This window comes from Pseudorca crassidens, chromosome 1, assembly GCF_039906515.1.
Source record: "Pseudorca crassidens isolate mPseCra1 chromosome 1, mPseCra1.hap1, whole genome shotgun sequence".
Taxonomy (NCBI): Eukaryota; Metazoa; Chordata; class Mammalia; order Artiodactyla; family Delphinidae; genus Pseudorca; species Pseudorca crassidens.
Genome location: NC_090296.1, coordinates 152,487,567 through 152,507,607, shown reverse-complemented (window position 1 = coordinate 152,507,607; position 20,041 = coordinate 152,487,567). Strand labels below are relative to the sequence as shown.

Below are 20,041 nucleotides of genomic sequence, written 5' to 3'. Positions count from 1 at the left end.
GCAGGAGAGCGCAGCAACAAGGCTGCGGAGGGCAAAGCAGAGAGATTCCCGCACAGAGGATCAGGGCCGACCGGCACTCACCAGCCCGAGAGGCTTGTCTGCTCACCGGCCGGGGCGGGCGGGGCTGGGACCTGAGGCTCGGGCTTCGGTCGGAGCGCAGGGAGAGGAATGGGGTTGGCGGCGTGAAAACAGCCTGAAGGGGGTTAGTACGCCACCGCTAGCCGGGAGGGAGTCCGGGGAAATGTCTGGACCTGCCGAAGAGGCAAGAGACTTTTTCTTCCCTCATTCTTTCCTGGTGCGCGAGGAGAGGGGATTAAGAGCGCTGCTTAAAGGAGCTCCAGAGACGGGCGCGAGCCGCGGCTAAAAGCGCGGACCCCAGAGACGGGCATAAGACGCTAAGGCTGCTGCTGCCGCCACCAAGCCTGTGTGCGACCACAGGTCACTATCCACACCCTCCTTGCGGTGAGCCTGTGCAGCCCGCCACTGCCAGGGTCCCGGGATCCAGGGACAACTTACCCGGGAGAACGCACGGCGCGCCTCAGGCTGGTGCAACGTCATGCTGGCCTCTGCTGCCGCAGGCTTGCCCCGCACTCCGCGCCCCTCCCTCGCCCCCGGCCTGAGTGAGCCAGAGCCCCCGAATCAGCGGCTCCTTTAACCCCGTCCTGTCTGAGCGAAGAACAGACGCCCTCCTGCGACCTACACGCAGAGGCGGGGCCAAATCCAAAGCTGAGCCCCGGCAGCTGTGCGAACAAAGAAGACAAAGGGAAATCTCTCCCAGTAGCCTCAGGAGCAGCGGATTAAAGCTCCACAATCAACTTGATGTACCTGCATCTGTGGAATACATGAATAGACAGCGAATCATCCCAAACTGAGGAGGTGGACTTTGAGAGCAAGATTTATGATTTTCTCCCCTTTTCGTCTTTTTGTGAGTGTGTATGTGTATGCCTCTGTGTGAGATTTTGTCTGTATAGCTTTGCTTCCACCATTTGGCCTAGGGTTCTATCCGTCTGTTTTTTTTTCTTAATAATTTTTATTTTAATAATTTTATTTTATTATATTTTACATTCTTTCTTTTTTCCTTCCTTCCCTCCTTCTTTCCTTCCTTCCCTCCTTCTTTCCTTCCTTCCTTCCTTCCTCCCTCCATCCCTCCCTTCTTTTCTTTCTTTCTCTCTTTCTTCCTTTCCTTCTAGTTCTACTAATTCTTTCTTTCTACTTTTTCTCCCTTTTATTCTGAGCCGGGTGGATGAAAGGCTCTTGGTGCTGCAGCCAGGAGTCAGTGCTGTGCCTCTGAGGTGGGAGAGCCAACTTCAGGACACTGGTCCATAAGAGACCTCTCAGCTTCACATAATATCAAATGGCGAAAATCTCCCAGAGATCTCCATCTCAACACTAGCACCCAGCTTCACTCAACGACCAGCAAGCTACAGTGCTGGACACCCTATGCCAAACAACTAGCAAGACAGGAACACAACCCCACCCATTGGCAGAGAGGCTGCCTAAAATCATAATAAGGCCACAGACACCCCAAAACACACCACCAGACGTGGACCTGCCCACCAGAAAGACAAGATCCAGCCTCATCCACCAGAACACAGGCACTAGTCCCCTCCACCAGGAAGCCTACACAACCCACTGAACCAACTTTAGCCACTGGGGACAGACACCAAAAACAATGGGAACTATGAACCTGCAGCCTGCAAAAAGGAGACCCCAAACACAGTAAGATAAGCAAAATGAGAAAACAGAAAAACACAGAGCAGATGAAGGAGCAAGATAAAAACCTACCAGACCTAACAAATGAAGAGGAAATAGGCAGTCTACCTGAAAAAGAATTCAGAATAATGATAGTAAAGATGATCCAAAATCTTGGAGATAGAATAGACAAAATGCAAGAAACATTTAACAAGGACCTAGAAGAACTAAATATTAAACAAGCAACGATGAACAACACAATAAATAAAATTAAAAATACTCTAGATGGGGCTTCCCTGGTGGCGCAGTGGTTGGGAGTCCGCCTGCCGATGCAGGGGACACGGGTTTGTGCCCCAGTCCGGGAGGATCCCACATGCCGCGGAGCGGCTGGGCCCGTGAGCCATGGCCGCTGGGCCTGCGCATCCGGAGCCTGTGCTCTGCAGCGGGAGAGGCCACAACAGTGAGAGGCCCGCGTACCGAAAAAAAAAATATATATATATACTCTAGATGGGATCAATAGCAGAATAACTGAGGCAGAAGAACGGATAAGTGACCTGGAAGATAAAATAGTGGAAATAACTACTGCAGAGCAGAATAAAGACAAAAGAATGAAAAGACCTGAGGACAGTCTCAGAGACCTCTGGGACAACAATAAACGCACCAACATTCGAATTATAGGGGTTCCAGAAGAAGAAGAGAAAAAGAAAGGGACTGAGAAAAATATTTGAAGAGATTATGGTGGAAAACTTCCCCAATATGGGAAAGGAAATAGTTAATCAAGTCCAGGAAGCACAGAGAGTCCCATACAGGATAAATCCAAGGAGAAATATGCCAAGACACATATTAATCAAACTGTCAAAAATTAAATACAAAGAAAACATATTAAAAGCAGCAAGGGAAAAACAACAAATAACACACAAGGGAATCCCCATAAGGTTAACAGCTGATCTTTCAGCAGAAACTTTGCAGGCCAGAAGGGACTGGAAGGACATATTTATTTATTTATTTATTTATTTATATTTTTCTGCGGTACATGGGCCTCTCACTGTTGTGGCCTCTCCCGTTGCACAGCACAGGCTCCGGACTAGCAGGCTCAGCGGCCATGGCTCACGGGCCTAGCCGCTCCGCGGCATGTGGGATCCTCCTGGACCAGGGCACGAACCCGTGTCCCTTGCATCGGCAGGCGGACTCTCAACCACTGCGCCACCAGGGAAGCCCCGGAAGGACATATTTAAAGTGATGAAGGAGAAAAACCTGCAACCAAGATTACTCTACCCAGCAAGGATCTCATTCAGATTTGATGGAGAAATTAACACCTTTACAGACAAGCAAAAGCTAAGAGAGTTCAGCACCACCAAACCAGCTTTACAACAAATGCTAAAGGAACTTCTCTAGGCAAGAAACACAAGAGAAGGAAAAGACCTACAATAACGAGCCCAAAACAATTAAGAAAATGGGAAGAGGAACATACATATCGATAATTACCTTAAATGTAAATGGACTAAATGCTCGAACCAAAAGACACAGATTGGCTGAATGGATACAAAAACAAGACCCATATGTATGCTGTCTACAAGAGACCCACTTCAGACCTAGAGACACATACAGACTTAAAGTAAGGGGATGGAAAAAGATATTCCATGCAAATGGAAACCAAAAGAAAGCTGGAGGAGCAATTCTCATATCAGAGAAAATAGACTTTAAAATAAAGACTATTACAAGAGACAAAGAAGGACACTACATAATGATCGAGGGATCGATCCAAGAAGAAGATATAACAATTGTAAATATTTATGCACCCAATATAGGAGCACCTCAATACATAAGGCAAATACTAACAGCCATAAAAGGGGAAATCGACAGTAACATATTCATAGTAAGGGACTTTAACACCCCACTTTCACCAATGGACAGATGATCCAAAATGAAAATAAATAAGGAAACACAAGCTTTAAATGATACATTAAACAAGATGGACTTAATTGGTATTTATAGGACATTACATCCAAAAACAACAGAATACACATTTTTCTCAAGTGCTCATGGAACATTCTCCAGGATAGATCATATCTTGTGTCACAAATCAAGCCTTGGTAAACTTAAGAAAATTGAAATTGTTTCAAGTATCTTTTCCGACCACAACGCTATGAGACTAGATATTAATTACAGGAAAAGATCTGTAAAAAATACAAACACATGGAGGCTAAACAATACACTACTTAATAATGAAGTGATCACCGAAGAAATCAAATAGGAAATTAAAAAATACCTAGAAACAAATGACAATGGAGACACGACGACCCAAAAACTATGGGATGCAGCAAAAGCAGTTCTAAGAGGGAAGTTTATAGCAATACAATCCTACCTTAAGAAACAGGAAACATCTCGAATAAGCAACGTAACCTTGCACCTAAAGCACTTAGAGAAAGACGAACAAAAAACCCCCAAAGTTAGCAGAAGGAAAGAAATCATAAAGATCAGATCAGAAATAAATGAAAAAGAAATGAAGGAAACGATAGCAAAGATCAATAAAACTAAAAGCTGGTTCTTTGAGAAGATAAACAAAATTGATAAACCATTAGCCAGACTCATCAAGAAAAAAAGGGAGAAGACTCAAATCTATAGAATTAGAAATGAAAAAGGAGAAGTAACAACTGACACTGCAGAAATACTAAAGATCATGAGAAATTACTACAAGCAACTCTATGCCAATAAAATGGACACCTGGAAGAAATGGACAAATTCTTAGAAACGCACATCCTGCCAAGACTGATTCAGGAAGAAATAGAAAATATGAACAGACCAATCACAAGCACTGAAATTGAAACTGTGATTAAAAATCTTCCAACAAGCAAAAGCCCAGGACCAGATGGGTTCACAGGCGAATTCTATCAAACATTTAGAGAAGAGCTAACCTATCCTTCTCAAACTCTTCCAAAATATAGCAGAGGGAGGAAAACTCCCAAACTCATTCTACGAGGCCACCATCACCCTGATACCAAAACCAGACAAGGATGTCACAAAGAAAGAAAACTACAGGCCAATATCACTGATGAACATAGATGAAAAAATCCTCAACAAAATACTAGCAAACAGAATCCAACAGCACATTAAAAGGATCATACACCATGACCAAGTGGGGTTTATTCCAGGAATGCAAGGATTCTTCAATATAGGCAAATCAGTCAACGTGACATACCATATTAACAAATTGAAGGAGAAAAACCATATGATCATCTCAATAGATTCAGAGAAAGCTTTTGACAAAATTCAACACCCATTTATGATAAAAACCCTGCAGAAAGTAGGCATAGAGGGAACTTTCCTCAACATAATAAAGGCCATATATGACAAACCTTAAGCCAACATCGTCCTCAATGGTGAAAAACTGAAAGCATTTCCACTAAAATCAGGAAAAAGACAAGGTTGCCCACTCTTATTCAACATAGTTTTGGAAGTTTTAGCCACAGCAATCAGAGAAGAAAAGGAAATAAAAGGAATCCAAATCGGAAAAGAAGAAGTAAAGGTGTCACTGTTTGCAGATGACATGATACTCTACATAGAGAATCCTAAAGATGCTACCAGAAAACTACAAGAGCTAATCAATGAATTTGGTATAGTAACAGGATACAAAATTAATGCACAGAAATCTCTGGCATTCCTATACACTAATGATGAAAAATCTGAAAGTGAAATCAAGAAAACACTCCCATTTACCATTTCAACAAAAAGAATAAAATATCTAGGAATAAACCTACCTAAGGAGACAAAAGACTTGTATTCAGAAAACTATAAGACACTGATGAAAGAAATTAAAGATGATACAAATAGATGGAGAGATATACCACGTTCTTGAATTGGAAGAATCAACATTGTGAAAATGACTCTACTACCCAAAGCAATCTACAGATTCAATGCAATCCCTATCAAACTACCACTGGCATTTTTCACAGAACTAGAACAAAAAATTTTACAATTTGTATGGAAACACAAAATACCCCGAATAGCCAAAGCAATCTTGAGAACGAAAAACGGAGCTGGAGGAATCAGGCTCCCTGACTTCAGGCTACAGTACAAAGCTACGGTAATCAAGACAGTATGGTACTGGCACAAAAACAGAAAGATAGATCAATGGTACAGGACAGAAAGCCCAGAGATAAACCCACACACATATGGTCACCTTATCTTTGATAAAGGAGGCAGGAATGTACAGTGGAGAAAGCACAGTCTCTTCAATAAATGGTGCTGGGAAAACTGGACAGGTACATGTAAAAGTATGAGATTAGATCACTCCCTAACACCATACACAAAAATAAGCTCAAAATGGATTAAAGACCTAAATGTAGGGCCAGACACTATAAAACTCTTAGAGGAAAACATAGGCAGAACACTCTATGACGTAAATCACAGCAAGATCCCTTTTGACCCACCTCCTAGAGAAATGGAAATAACAACAAAAATAAACAAATGGGACCTAATGAAACTTCAAAGCTTTTGCACAGCAAAGGAAACCATAAACAAGACCAAAAGACAACCCTCAGCATGGGAGAAAATATTTGCAAATGAAGCAACTGACAAAGGATTAATCTCCAAAATTTATCAGCAGCTCATGCAGCTCAATAACAAAAAAACAAACAACCCAATCTAAAAATGGGCAGAAGACCTAAACAGACATTTCTCCAAAGAAGATATACAGACTGCCAAGAAACACATGAAAGAATGCTCAACATCATTAATCATTAGAGAAATGCAAATCAAAACTACAATGAGATATCATCTTACACCAGTCAGAATGGCCATCATCAAAAAATCTAGAAACAATAAATGCTGGAGAGGGTGTGGAGAAAAGGGAACACTCTTGCACTGCTGGTGGGAATGTGAATTGGTACAGCCACTATGGAGAACAGTATGGAGGTTCCTTAAAAAACTACAAATAGAACTACCATACGACCCAGCAATCCCACTACTGGGCATATACCCTGAGAAAACCATAATTCAAAAAGAGTCATGTACCAAAATGTTCATTGCAGCTCTATTTACAATAGCCAGGGCATGGAAGCAACCTAAGTGTCCATCATCAGATGAATGGATAAAGAAGATGTGGCACATATATACAATGGAATATTACTCAGCCATAAAAAGAAATGAAATTGAGCTATTTGTAATGAGGTGGATAGACCTAGAGTTTGTCATACAGAGTGAAGTAAGTCAAAAAGAGAAAGACAAATACCGTATGCTAACACATATATATGGAATTTTAGGGAAAAAAATGTCATGAAGAACCTAGGGGTAAGATAGGAATAAAGACAGAGACCTACTAGAGAATGGACTTGAGGATATGGGGAGGGGAAGGGTAAACTGTGACAAAGCAAGAGAGAGGCATGGACATATATACACTACCAAACGTAAAATAGATAGCTAGTGGGAAGCAGCCGCATAGCACAGGGTGATCAGCTCGGTGCTTTGTGACCACCTAGAGGGGTGGGATAGAGAGGATGGGAGGGAGGGAGTCGCAAGAGGGAAGAGATATGGAAACATATGTATATGTGTAACTGATTCACTTTGTTATAAAGCAAAAACTAACACACCATTGCAAAGCAATTATACTCCAATAAAGAAGTTAAAAAAAAAATTCAAAAAAAAAAAAATAAAGTGGAAACGGGTGAATGCGGGTCAAGTCAGCGCGTGTTTACTGGTTGGCCTCCCTGGGCCCAGCTGTGTCTGGCACCAGGCGGCTGTGTAGTGAGCATGACTGTCTCTGCCCTGAAGACCCCGGTTAGTGAACATACAGACGCCCTCAGTCCCGGTCTGCTGCCCCCCTGCCCCCCTTCCTCTGGGTCTCAAGCTCCCGCGCTGACCTCAGTTGCACCTTCCTCCCCCACCTCCTTCAATTTTAATTTTTTTTTAACTTGGAAGCCGTGTCACGACGGTGCCCCTCCGTAGTGAGAAACTCAGTCACCACTTCAGCAGTGGGATCCACTTGTCATGCCTGAGCTGAGACTGGACAGGATGGAAACACAGGACGCGGAGGAGGAGACGGCTCAGGGGCTGGGTCTCGGGGCAGGCAGAGGGGAGGTGGGGAGAGAGAGGAGGAGGTCACGGCAGGAGGAGGTGAGTCCAGGGGCTCCCAGGGTCACCTCCTGTCACTTCCTGCTGCTCCCGCCTCAACACGGGAGCCTGAATCTCACGCTGCATCACACCTGCAGGCCCTCACATGACTGGGCCTCCAGCAGGAGCCCCTCTCCTCTACTCACCAGCAGCAATGCCCTCACCCTTCAAGACCCTGCTCTTCTGAGGGCTTGTCCCTGGCCCTGCCTGCCCGGGGCACCCGTCCCACTGTGACCCACTCACCCGTTCTGCATTCACCTCTCCTGGTTGTCACGGCCTGAGGATGACCTGATGCCCCGGGACATGGTCTGCTTCTCAGGACCAGCTGAGAGACCAGCAGACCTTGGTTATAAGCTCTAAGTCTGCGTGACCCTGGGAGAGTCCCTTATGCCCTGGGAGCCTCCGTCTCTCACTGTAAAGGGGTCTGGCAGTGGCCACCCCACAGCGACAGTCAGCTGCTGGACCTGCCAGAGGAGAAGCAGGGCCGGGGGCCTGTGGCTGTGACCTTCAGGGCTGACCCTTGAAGCGGGCCTCGGCATGGCCAGGGTTTGCAGAAAGCCTGGGTGCAGCGATGCATGAAGGGGTGGGAGAAGGGCAGAGGTTAGGGGGCAGCTTTGGAGCCAGAAGACAGGGCATCCAAGGGACGCTTTCCAGAGCCCATGGCCCTGGGCCTCTCCCACTCCCACCCCTTCCTGGCTGCCTTCAGAGGACATGCGAGGAACCCCTCTTTTGAAGGCTACACTCTCAGCCCATTTATCCTGTCCGCCCGGCATTCAGGGCAGGCTCCACATGACTGTGGTCCTCAAGTGCCTTGTGAAGCAGTGAGGGCTGGAGGGAGGACTGCAAACTCAGATGTCTCCAGGGGCCAGGCAAGGAGAGGCTGGGGGAATGCCTGGGCCCGGGGGAATCTTAGGGGGTGGTGGGGACTGTGATGAGCTGGGGACACAAGCTCCGTCCAGATAGGGCTCCCACTCAGCCCCAGAAGAGCTTTGCCCAGAAGGAACGTCACCCAGGAGGCCAGAACTTCTCACTTCATATCAAAACTAACAAACTAACAAAGCTCGAAGCCTGGGTTTTTGCCTGAAATCTTCTAGTTTTTAAATGTTAGAATTAATTTTAAAAATCTAGACTTGCCCCTGAGCCCTAGTTCGAGGCCCTTGGTTTAAGACCAAGGGTGGGCTGGGCAGCCACCCTGAGGCAGGGTCCAGGCTGGATGCCCTGTCACTGCACAGCCTCTGTGCCCACGTCCCCCACCCCTGCCCAGTGCCTCCTCACTGATGTTCAGGGGACAGCTTCATCCCCAGGAAGCAGCCCCCGGGTCAGGGTATGGAGGGAACAGGGCTCTTCTGGGATTGCCCTTTCCTTCAGCAGATCTTCGGCAGCTGGAGCTTTGAGACCACTCGTGCTCGCGCACACACACGCACGCGCACGCACACACACACACACACACACACACACACTGATCCAGCCCTCTACCCACCAGACTAGGCTTGCCCTTCGTGCTGAAGAGCTGGAGTTGACCTCCCCCAGAGGAGCATCCCTGTGCAGGAGAGTGAGTGAGGCTTCCCTGCAGCCCTAAACCTGTATTGAGCACCTGCTGTGTACTTGGTCCTGGCATGGGAGCTTGGGGCATGGGGGGAGCCTGGGCATCTGACCACGAGGGACCAAATAAACCAGATGAGAAGGCAGTGATGTCAAGGGCTTCAAGGAGGAAGGAGAATACATCTGACGGGGAGGGGAGGTCAGGTGACTGGGGTGGCCTTGGAGCACCACCACCATGTGACCTGGGGGAACAGGGGACAGGTGTGTTTGGTGGAACTGCATGCACAACGGCTCAGAAGGTGTGGGGAGTAGAGGGATGTAATCCTGTACCTGTAGCAGGCCTCCTTCCCCCTTCCTCTGTAATGATGGGGCAGCTGATGAGAGCAGCTCTCAGTGAGCCCTCCTGGGGCCCTGTTACTAGTTCTCTATTCTAGATGAGGACACTGAGGCACAGAGAGGGCAGGGGCCACGAAAGGTCACACAGCAGGATTTAGGGAGCCTTCCTGGAGTGCCTGTTACTAGTCCTTTAATACAGATGAGGACACTGAGCCAGAGAGAGGGAAGGGGCCACCCAAGATCACAGAGCAGGGCCTTAGTGAGTCCTCCTGCAGCCCAGTTACAAGTTCTTTATTATACATGAGGTCTCTGAGGCACAGAGAGGGCAGTGGCTGCCTAATATCACAGAGCAGGTTCTTAGTGAGCCCCCCTGGGGCCTGTTACAAGTTCTCTACTGCAGATGAGAACACTGAGGCACTGAGAGTTCACTGTCCTCCCAAGGTCTCAGAGCTTGGTCTTAGCGCGCTCTTCTGGGAGGGGGTCCTGTTACTAGTTCTCCATTACAGACGAGGACACTGAGGCACAGAGAGGGCAGTGGCTGCCCAAGGTCACAGAGAAGGGTCTTTTTGAGTTTTCCTGGAGGCCCTGTTACTCTGTTACAGCCAAGGACACTGAGGCGCATAGAAGGAGCAGGGAAGCCCTGCTATCACCCAGGCCCCACTGCCTGTGTCCTTCACGACCGGCTTTATGCTGCCAGCAGGGCTGCAGGCCTGGAGTGGACGTGGAAGGCAGTTCACTGCAGCATTATTTACAATAACCAAGATATGGATGTAACCGAGCAGGACCCTATGGGGCCTTCCCGGGACAGACCCCTCCCCCATATTCTCTGCTGTAGCTCCTCTCTGAAGTAGCCAGATAATAGTATCTCATGCATGTTTCCTGAGTTTTTCAGATGCTAAAACCCCCACCAAGTGGAAAATATTAACTACTTGATGATCATGAGCCCCCAGACCTACTGGCACCTAAGGACTGATAAAGTTAACCCCTGTGACACCTCACCATCGACCCATCAGAGAATCGTGTACAAGCTGACCACACACCCTGTGACCCCCCCCTCCCTCACCTGGCCTTTAAAAATGCTTTGCTGAAACCCTTTGGGGAGTTCGGGATTTGGGGGTCATGAGCCACTCGTCTCCTTGCTGACCCTACAATAAACCTTTCTCTGCTTCACTCTGGTGTTTGTTTGGCTTCACTGTGCATCGGGCACATGGACTTGTGTTCAGTAACATGGAAACAACCTAGGTGTCCATCGACACATGAATGGGTTAAGAAAATGTGACATATATATATATATAAATTATATATATAATGGAATCTTACTCAGCCATAAAAAAGAAGGAAATCTTGCCATTTGCAACAAGGATGGACCTTGAGGGCATTATGCTAAGTGAAATAAGTCAGACAGAGAAAGATACTTACCTCACTCACAGAGTTGAAAAAGTAAACCAAACTCATAGAAACAGAGAACAGGATGGCCATTACCAGAGGCTGGGTGTTGAGGGGGCTGGTGAAATGGGCGAAGAGGGTCAAAAGGCACAAACTTCCAGCTGTAAGATACACAGGCCCTGGGGATGTATGTACAGCAAAGTGACTGTGGTCAACATCACTGTGCTGTGTATGTGAAAGTTGCTAAGAGAGAAGATCTTCAAAGTTCTCATCACAAGAAAAATAATCTGTAGCTGTGTGTGGTGGTGATGGTAACTAAACTTACTGTGGTGATCATTTCATAATATGTACCTGTATCAAATCATGATGCTGGACGCCTAAAACTAACAGTGTTATGTGACAATCATACCCAATATCTATATCTCAGCAATCAGGGGTGAGAGCGTGGACAACCTGTTGCCGAAGCTGCGTTTGCTCTACAGCAGCAGAGGGCTGGGAAATAACTTTCGGGAAAAGTGTGCCGACCCTGGCCCGGAAGACAGTGGTTTAGCAGCAACAACAGCGTGCCTGGGTGCACGCTCAGCCCAGCCAGCCCCTGTGCTCTACCTGTCATCCCATTTAATCCCCTCCCCACCCTAAGAGGGAGAGACTTCAATATTCCCATTTTACAGATGAGAAAACGGAGGCCCAAGTGTTGGAGCCAGCTTTGAACCCGTGTTGTGATTTCAAAGTCACATCTCAACCCAGATTTCTAGAAGGTGGGGGTCCAGGCACTGGGGACCCTCCCTCTTCCACACTTAGAGTTGTGCTCCAGGGCCCACCATCCCAGAGGCTGCTGGATGAACACATTTAATCCACTTATTCTGCACCCACTCAGCGCTTGGCTGTTGCTCTCTTGCTGCTGCTGACACTTCAGTCAGCTGAGGTTGTACAGGTTACTCATCACCACCTGCCCACCCTGCCCTCCTGTGGGGCAGGGCCCTCCTTGCCTCGTTATTCTAAATCCTTAGCTCAAAAAGTCTGCAGAACTGCATTTAAAGAGCCCTGCTCGCCTGTGTGGAGGCCTTGACAAGGGGAAGGGAGGGGAAGTTTTGGGGTGGCCTCTTTACTGAAGGGACATGAAAAGGGACACTATTTATGTCCCTAATGGGACTCAATGTGAAGCTAAGAGCCTTGTCCCATAGAGAAATAAAAGCCCCCCACCCTTCACCTGTGAAAGCAGCTCAGGCGCTATGGTACCCTGTCTGCCTGTCTGGCCCGTCCATATTTGGTCTGTGAACACCTCCGGGGCAGGCCTCTGCCTTCTCCTCTCTGTGTCCCCTGAGCCTGCACACCGTGGGCCTTCAGAGCCTCAGGGACCTCACCCCACCCCGACCATGGCCAGAAGCCTCCAGCCATCAAAATGCCTGTGGAGTCACTTTGGCCCAAGCACTGCTGGGTACCTTAGCCCCGTCTAAAGAACAAGCCATACCATGTGGCTTCCCCAGAGTTCAAGCAGCAGGATCTGGGGGTTCTGTCTGGCTCCACACTTCCTCACTGTAGCCCAGTTACCTCCCTTCTCTGAGCCCCCGTCTTGTCCTCTAAATGGGGACATGGATTGCTACCTTAATGGGACTAATTCTGTGAGGACTAATTTGGGTGATCCTAGAATTTACAGCTGGCCCCAATAGATACCGCTTGAATCCATTCGGATCTCCAGATTAAACTGGAGTCTCCAGTGTTATCTGGAAGTTCTTCCGTGAAGCTAGACGAAACCCACACAGTTGCGGTTCCAGGGTCTCCACTTAGCCAGCTGGACAGAAAACCCAAAGTGGCTCAAACAGGCTAACAAACAAGCACGAGAGAATGACTTACGTAACTAAGTCCACAGGTGGACGGCTTACGGCAGGGCTGCACCTGGAGCTCACGGACGTCAGCAGAAACGGTCTCTCCCCGCCTCTGGGTTCTGCTTACTGGTGTCATCCTCACAGGCGGCTCTACCTTGATGGGAGCAAGACGGCCACCAACTGCCACAGGCTGAGGTCAAGTCCCCTCCAACTGCCCCGGACTGACCTCGCGTCCCCACCAGCTGCTGCGGGCTGACTTCGCGACCCCTCCAGCTACCGCGGGCTGGGCAAGCGAAACACAGCTTCTCTTCTCCAGGATTCCAGCACAAGGCCCCACCCTGGGCCCTGATTGGTCACTAGCCCACCCCTGAGCCAATCACGGTGGCCAGGGAGGATGAAACATACTGATTGGCTAGGTCGAGGTCATGTGACTATCCTCTCCGGGAAACTTGCTGGCTGTTCACCCTTTGTGTGGGGTGGGAGACAGGGTGATACGAAGAGAGCAGGGGTGAGGGAGCAGCTGCTGCGTCCTCTGTGCTCAGTTTCCTGGGAGGTACCTGCTCACATCCTCCTCCCACACCCCTTTGTCCTCTGTTTACAAAAGAATTCATGATGCATTTCTTCTCTTCCCAAGCCCCGTTTCACCCACCAACACCAAAAATGAGCAAGACTTCCCTGGTGGCGCAGTAGTTAAGAATCCGCCTGCCAATGCTAGGGGACACGGGTTCGGACCCTGCCGGGAAGATCCCATATGCCGCGGAGCAATTAAGCCCGTGCGCTACTGAGCCTGCGCTCTAGAGCCCGCGAGCCACAACTACTGACGCCTGCGCTCTGGAGCCCGCAGGCCGCAACTACTGACACCTGCGCTCTGGAGCCCGCGTGCCGCAACGACTGACACCTGCGCACCTAGAGCCCGTGCTCCGCAACAAGAGAAGCCACCGCAATGAGAAGCCAGCGCACTGCAACGAAGAGTAGCCGCCGCTCGCCCCAACTAGAGAAAGCCTGTGCGCAGCAATGAACACCCAACAGCAGCCAAAAATAAATAAATAAATTTGTAAAAAAATAATAAAAAAAAAAGAGGGAGGATTGGGGATCCCCTTCCAGCCTCAAGGCTTGGTTTCTGTGTCCCGTTACAATCATTTATTCAGTCAACAAACATCCACTGAGCACCTACTACATGCTGCTATGGGTTCTCAGGACTGTTAGTTGTTCTGAGTAGTGGGTATCACCCAGGAGCCTCCAAAAGGGAACAAGTTTTGTGTGATGAAGCATCTGGAGGTGAGCTTCCAGTCCCGCTCTGCCACCCACCGTGTGGCCCTGAGGAATTCCTCCTCCTTTCTGGGCTTCTGCTTTCTCATCTGAAGAGGCACTGGGGAAAATGAGTTCCTGGAGCCCCCTCAGCTCCGACATGCTGTGGTTGGGTCTTAGAACATGTCTCTCCAGCTGAGTCAGCCGATGAGCACCGTGGAAAATAGCCACAACTCTCCCATGGCAGAGCTGGGCTGAGTTGAGTCCACAATCACACAGCTGTGCATCTAAATCCTTCCCCTTCATGGCTGCTGAGAGCACCCAGGGCAGAGGAGGATCAGCTCTTTCCGTGCCTGTGAAGACCCCCAGCTCTAGGTCCCTATGAGCTTGCCCAATGCTGCTGCTGCCCCAGGAAATCTTTTGGGGCATTTGTGATTCCCAAGTTCTCCCACTTGAAGTCAAGTTTGGGGCTCTCAAAGGGAAATAGAGGGAGGCCACATGGAGGGGAGGAGAGGATGGTGTGGAGGTTCCATGGAGTCCATCCATCATCCACCTCCCTCTCTGCTTCCCTTTCTCTGTCACAGATGAAATTGGTCATGGCTCCCTGGAAGAACGGAGACCCCTGATGTGTTGGTGGGGAAGGGAGGGATCCCTGTGAGGCAGGCTCAGCGGGGAGACTGTTTTCTTCTGGACGAGTCTAGTTTCTCTTCACTCTGAACATTTGGAGACGTCAATTAATAGCCCTGGTCATTCTGTCACTTATTGTCAGGTCACCCTATTAATCAATCCATTTGTTCCCTCCTTTATTTAGATCATGCTGTTTGGTTTTTTTTTTAAGCAAGAAGGGTGATTTATGAGAAAACAGGGAACCTAAGAACAGAGAATGGATTAGCTGTCTTTCCAGAAGACTGGAGCTGCAGCTGGTGAGACATGAGACGCCAGGTCTGCTGTGTTTCTTCCACCCTCCGGGGGCCATATGTTCACTCACCTCTGCTTCCATTTGCACAGCACTAGGTCCTCCTGTCTTTAAGTCTATTGGTTTCTCTCCAGTTCCACTGCCAGGGCCCTGGTCTAAAGTACTATCTGAAAAACTGAAATGACCTCCTAATGTTTCTCCCCACATCCACTCTGCTGTTCTCACTACAGCCAGGGTGATTTATTAAAAATGGAAAATGTACTCAGTGGTTTTCCACTGCTCCTAAGATAAACATCAAAATATTAAGCCTGGGGGCTTCCCTGGTGGCGCAGCTGTTGAGAGTCCGCCTGCTGATGCAGGGGACACAGGTTCGTGCCCTGGTCCGGGAAGATCCCACATGCTGTGGAGTGGCTAGGCCCGTGAGCCATGGCCACTGAGCCTGCGTGTCCGGAGCCTGTGCTCTGCAACGGGAGAGGCCACAACAGTAAAAGGACTGCGTACTGCAAAAACAAAAAATCTCAAGCCTGGTGTGGAACTGGATTACAATTCACCCACATTCAATGCACTTTGCTGTCGCTCTCCTCTCACTGGAGGATTATACAGCCCTGCCCTTTGTTTCTCCAGTCACAGCAAAGGGGTTGATGAACAGGGAAAGAAATGTGAGCACACGCTTCAGAACCAGTGCATGATTTTCCTCTTTCCCTGGCAAAGGCAGTATCCAGATAGAGACTGCTCCATCAACCCAAGTCCAGAGGGAAGATGACACGGAGCAGAGCCTCGTGAGCACGTAGCATGAGTTCTTTGGTCTGGATGAGGGTTTGCTCTCTAGCCACTGCTTTTCTTACATGTATTACATTCATATGGTTTCTCTAGAGAGGGCTGGATTTTGGTATTTCTCTTCCTTCAGGTCAGTTATGTTCTGTTAAATCCCAAGTTGTTTAGGGTCTGGTAAAATAGATTCTCTTGAGGGCAGGCTTCATTAAGAAGAATAAAATGTTGTGGGCCTATTTCAAAACAGTTTCTTGTTCCCCTGCTGGACATGCAGCACACTGTCTCCAATTTTTCAGAGTGAGAATCTGGTAGGAATTCTGAAGCTAAGACTCACAAAAGTGGGTGAGGTTCTAAGACCCTCCCTAACACTGGGCCCCCCTAGAGTTTGTATCTCTTACACTTGCTGCACTGAGCCTCCAGCAATTTGTCAATCGCGGTTCAGGTTTCCTCCCTGGTGTCCATGGAGGTTTCTGCTTGCACATTTCTGCTTCAGTAAATGAGATTCTTTGTACCTACCTGTCTGTCTCTCTGATTTGGGGGCCGGCAATTTGCCTGTGACCTCAATTCTTTGATAGATCTAACAAAATTTACTGATTTTCAGTTTGTTTAGTTTTTTACTTGTTGTTAGAATGGCAACTTCCAAATTCTTCACATGCTGAACCAGAAATGAAGTCTGAATTGTTTTTTGTTCCTTTATTTCCCTGTGAAAGCTTTGCTTTATTCAATTGTTATCAATAAGTCTTTTTTCCCTTCATTCTTAATTCCTAATTATTTTTTATACCATGATTTGTCTAATTATTCCTTCTTTGATAGATATTTGATGACATCCAGTTTCACTATTATAAACAATGCTGCAGTAAGATTCATGTATATAATTTATTACAGTGATATCTAACTGCTCAGTTTGCCTTGCTTTCTTTTAGTCAGCGAGCATGAGTCATATTTTTAACATTTCTTTTGTGGGGATTATTTGCTTTATAGGGAAGTTAATGCTGTCACTGAATAAAGACTCTTATGAAAAAACTGGACTTCAAGGTGGTCCATCTCAGTATTCTAGTAAAAAAAATCGTGAAATTTAGTATTATGCTCACTCCATCACTTTTTAACAAATTAGTAATATTTTTTAAAGAATAAAAAAATACTTCATTCATCACAATATAATCTCTGAACAACACATCCTAAACTCAGGCTTATGTGGAAAGAGAGTGTACGTGACAGTTAAGGGATGGGACAGACTCCAAATTTAAATTTAAATTTAAATGCCTCTACTCTTTTTGTTCAGGAAAAGTATGATTTTCTTTTGCCTTTAAAACTTCTGAGTCTAGGGGCTTCAGAGAGGATGAGATATTGCTGTTGCACCTGTTTCTCTTTCACTGTAAGGCTGCATCTTATAAAGATAGTAGAATTGGGCATGGTGCAATAGATGTAGGTGTTTTGGGTCAAACATTCAAAGTAATGAACCCATGATAGGGATCTACAACTTTGATTCTCAATAGAGAATATCCTTTGATTTCCCCGTTTCCATCCATGATTACTAGTAGAAATTCACCCACGTTAGGAGATGTGGTTCTGCTGATGGTGTCTAGCTTGAACATCAGTAGTCAAGGCTGCCATGTCCATGGGTGGATTAGAGTTGACCTCCTGATGACCTCTGCACTTGGCCATTGACGACGGGAAAATAAGAATTTAAAACAGCTCAGTGTTAGACATACTCATTGTAGAGAGTTTGATTTGGTAAACCTAAGGGAGTACATGGAAAATGGAACAGTTTTTACCATCCATAAAATTTGCAAAATTCTGATCTTTAAAAAAAATAACACTTTTCCCCCATGTATATACAAATGAAATTTCTATCCCTCTTTTTATTTTTAAAATTGCTTCCATTTATCTGATGGACTTATGTTTTAATCTGGGTTCTAAGAAGTGTGAAAGAACATCTTCGTCATTCAGATAAAGAAGCCATGACTTTCTTTGATTGGGGTTCTTTGATTTAATTTTTGATATTAAGCTATATGAGCTGTTTGTATATTTTGGAAATTAATCTTGTTGGTCACATCATTTGCAAATATTTCCTCCCAGTCTGTAGATTGTCTTTTCGTTTTGTTCATGGTTTCCTTTGCAAAAGCTTTTAATTAGGTCCCATTTATTTTTATTTCCATTACTCTAGGAGATGGATCCAAAAAGATATTGCTGCGATTTATGTCAGTGTTCTGCCTGTTCTCCTCTAGGAGTTTTATAGTATCCAGTCTTACATTTAGGTCTTTAATCCATTTTGAGTTTATTTTTGTATATAGTGTGAGGTTTTCTAATTTCATTCTTTTACATGTAGCTGTCCAGTTTTCCCAGCAACACTTATTGAAGAGATTTTTTTCTCCACTGTACATTCTTGCCTCCTTTGTTGTAGATTAATTGACCACAAATGGGTTTATTTCTCGGCTTTCTATCCTGTTCCATTGATCCATATATTTTTGTGCCAGTACCATACTGTTTAGATTATTGCAGCTTTGTAGTATAGTCTGGAGACCACAAGCATGATTCCCCCACCTCCATTCTTTCCATCTGTTTATACGGTCTTCAGTTACTTTCATCAGCATCTTACAGTTTTTGGAGTACAGGTCTTTTGCCTCCTTAGGTAGGCTTATTCCTAGGTATTTTATTCTTTTTGATGCAATGGTAAATGGAATTGTTTCCTCAATTTCTCTTTCAGATATTTCATTGGTAGTGTATTGAAATGCAACAGATTTCTATGTATTAATTTTGTATCCAGCAACTTTACTGAGTTCATTGATGAGCTCTAGTTTTCTGGTAGCATCTTTAGGATTTTCTACATATAGCGTCATGTCATCTGCAAACAGTTTAACTTCTTTGGAGAGCTCAGGCAGGGAAGTGTGGAGCAAGGCCAGGCTGGGGTGAGCGGTCCCTGGAGTGGAGCAGGGTTCTCAGGAGATACTTTTCTTCCTCTCTCTTTCCCTCCCCCTCTCCTCCCTCCCTCCTCGGTTGTTGGTGGGGGTGGGGGATCAGCCAGCTGGCAGGGGAGGGGGCAGCTCAGGGGCCTGTAGCCCTCTGGAATTGCTGTGGCTTTTCTGCAGTCTTGTGCTTTGGTCATGTCATGGGATTGTAAACCTTTCCTGTTGGGAGCTTTGAAAGATGAGGGAGCTTTGAAAGATGAATCATGACTGGGGAGGGTGTAGGGAGGTCCATCAGGGAAATGCCCCCAAACTGATGATGGACACAGCACTAGCAATCAAAATATTGAAATCCAACCTGAGTGAAAACCAGACCCAAGTCTGAGCTCACGCCAAGTACCTACTCCACTGTCAAGAGCTGAAGTGTTACCACCGGGCTTTTTGAACATTATCCCCTCCATCAGAAGCTGCAAGTGTCACTCAGACACCCAGTAGGCTGGCCTCTGCCAGGGAGGCCTTTTCAGTGCCGCCAGGGGCTGAGTATAAATCCTGGTTCCTGACAGCACAGGCCCTTCCTGACATGGCACAATCATCCAGAAAAATGATTTGCTAAAGAAGAGGCAGGTAAGACCACACTTTACCTCCAAAGAGAAAGAGAAGTGCTTTTTGTAATCAATCAGTAAACAGATCATAGGGGATGGCCCCGGAAGGAGCTGAAGGTGTAAGGAAGGGGTGAGCAGTAAGGCTAGAAATCCTGAGTGCTATCCTCCGATGGACAGCTCCTGGGAACCTGCTAGAAGCACAGAGCCTCAGGCCCCACAAAAGACCCTGCACTCTGGCAAGACCCCCAGGGTTCACAGTGCACTGGAGTTGGAGAGGCACTGGTCTAGGGTTGTACTGAGGAAATCTAAAGGCCAGGTCCTCCTGATGCCCAAGCTCCATCTCCTTTCTGAAGCTTTCTGAAGGCTCTACCCATTCTTTTCTCTTCGTTGCTACTGCACTGAGGTTTAGCCCCACTACTGTGTGAGGTTCTGTCTCCCCAGTTAGACTGTCAGCTCCTCCAAGCAGGAGTTTCTTCGTGTCCCAGGCATCTTGTATATGCCTTACACGAACAGCAACTAGTCCATCAGCATCACCCCAAACTGTTTCAGGGCCTATTTAGAGGAGTGCTTCTCACATTTAGAAATCATCCAGGGAGCTTTAAAAAACAACACAAACACCAGCAGATGAGAAAAGATGGCTGGCGAAGGCACTCCCCTCCACCACCCTGATTTTTATTTATTAAAAAATTTATTTTATTTATTTTTGGC

General features: G+C 46.8%; 1 long non-coding RNA gene across 3 annotated transcripts in view; it reads right to left on the bottom strand.

The window, feature by feature from the left end:
- The window catches only part of LOC137203426 (uncharacterized), a 94,960-nt gene extending 81,749 nt beyond the window's left edge, over window positions 1–13,211 (bottom strand). For all 3 annotated transcript variants that reach the window (XR_010933103.1, XR_010933102.1, XR_010933104.1), the window contains exon 1: window positions 12,919–13,211. This is a non-coding gene — a long non-coding RNA (uncharacterized lncRNA). The remainder of the gene's footprint in view (window positions 1–12,918) is intronic.
- Window positions 13,212–20,041: the final 6,830 nt, after the last annotated feature.